The sequence below is a fragment of the Lupinus angustifolius genome, chromosome LG05 (assembly GCF_001865875.1).
Source record: "Lupinus angustifolius cultivar Tanjil chromosome LG05, LupAngTanjil_v1.0, whole genome shotgun sequence".
Lineage (NCBI taxonomy): Eukaryota > Viridiplantae > Streptophyta > Magnoliopsida > Fabales > Fabaceae > Lupinus > Lupinus angustifolius.
In genome coordinates, this window is record NC_032013.1 from 12,803,181 (window position 1) to 12,805,328 (window position 2,148).

Consider the following 2,148-nt stretch of genomic DNA (forward strand, 5'->3'; position numbering starts at 1 on the left):
ATGATGGGTGAGCTGTCCTTCTTTCTTGGACTTCAAATCAAACAAATGGAGAGTGTCATCTTCATCCATCAATCGAAATATTGCCAGGAATTATTGAAGAAGTTCGACGTGGAGCAGTGTAAGGACGCATCTACACCTATGGCATCTGCATGTTATCTGGACAGAGATGAAAAGGCAAAAGCAATTGAGGTAACTAAATATCGTGAGATAATCGGCTCCTTATTATATTTAGCTGAAAACCGCCCTGATATTATGTTTAGTGTTTGCATGTGTGCTAGGTTTCAAGCTTTGCCAAAAGACTCACATTATATTGTTGTGAAACGCATCATGAGATATCTAAAAGGAACTATTCATATGGGATTATGGTATCCTAGGGATGCCTCCTTATCCTTGGTAGGTTATTCCGATTCCGACTTCTCTGGGTGTAAGTTGAATCATAAAAGCACTAGTGGGACTTGTCACTTATTAGGCAGCTCCCTAGTTGCATGGCACAACAAAAAGCAAGCGTGCGTTGCTTTGTCCATCGCTGAAGCGGAATACATTGCTATTGGCGTGTGTTGTGCTCAAATCCTTTGGATGAATCAGCAACTTAAGGACTTTGGGCTCATATTAGAAAAGATCCCTATTAAATGTGATAACACGAGTGCCATTAAACTCTCCAATTGCATTCTAGAACTAAGTATATTGAAATAAGGCATCATTTCTTGCGTGATCATGTTCAAAAAAGTGATTGTATATTAGAATTTGTTGAAACAACTAAACAACTGGCAGATATTTTCACCAAGCCCCTCTCACGAGATACTTTCTATGTTCATCGAAGAGAACTAGGAATCCTTGATGAAAAATATCTTGATTAATAATTTTTTTNTTTTTTTGATTGCCTGACATGATCCCCTCTGAATGCTTTGTAAATGATGATTGAATGCTTATGATTCCATTGTATAATCCATGATTCTGTGCTTAAAAACTTTAAATATATGTGATTGCTTAACATCAAATTATCCAATTAAGTTTGAAATCTACGCATGCTTTTAAAGACATCCAAAACGCTGAAACTAATGCATTTAATCGATTAAGTAACTCATTTAATCGATTACCTAGGCCAAAACTTTTAAAACTGGCATTTTCAGCTCAGGTTAATCGATTAAGAGATGCTGTTAATCTATTAACAGAAACAGAAGCGTTTCTGGACATTTTTCAAAACCCCATTCATCCCCTTCTCTCAAATCTCAGAGGAACAAGTCCAACATCATCCTAAGCTTAATCCTAGCCCTAAACCGAATCACCCCACTGTATTTCCAAGCATTCGTTTTCCCCAAATTCAAAACCTTACCCTAGGTTTTCCTCAACCTTCCTCTAAACCTCCATCTTAATTCAGTGTTTGATTGCTATGGATAAAGGACGTGGAAAGAGAATCAAGACCACCGCACAACGCCCACCGCATGCTCCAAAAGTCGTGCCTCCTCCACAACCACGGCAGAACCGCGGTGACCCATACTACTCTTTAATTCTACAAGAAACTCAGTTGCAGAAATTTCAGGGAAGAAAACCCACCTATATCCGGTTTGCGAATGTGACTTGGCTTGCGGAACAGAACTTCGATTTTCTGCATGACTTACAACCACGGCAGAACCGTGGGGACCCATACTACTCTTTAATTCTACAAGAAACTCAGTTGCATAAATTTCAGGGAAGAAAACCCACCTATATCCGGTTTGCGAATGTGACTTGGCTTGCGGAACAGAACTTCGATTTTCCGCATAACTTACAAGCTCAAGGGGCGGTCCCCTTCTTGGAATTGAAAGGTAATATATACCCTACTCTAGTAGAGAGTATTACGCAAATTTTAGATATAAAGATAGGAAATATTGGTCGATGGTAGCTGGAAAATTGTTTGAGATTAATGGAGAAATCTTTATGATTGTGGGTGGTTTAGCTTTTTCTAGTGCTAGTCTAAGTGATTGTGGTTGGTCACACGACAACTCATTCGATGCTGTTGAAATGTATAAGTCATGTCTATGTAGACCTCAACTCTATGTCCAAGGCGAATTGACCAAAGCTGGGTCACTATACGTAGAAAACAGACTCCTACACTACTTGATTGCCTACATATTGATTCAGAGAAACACAAATCATGCACAACCTACC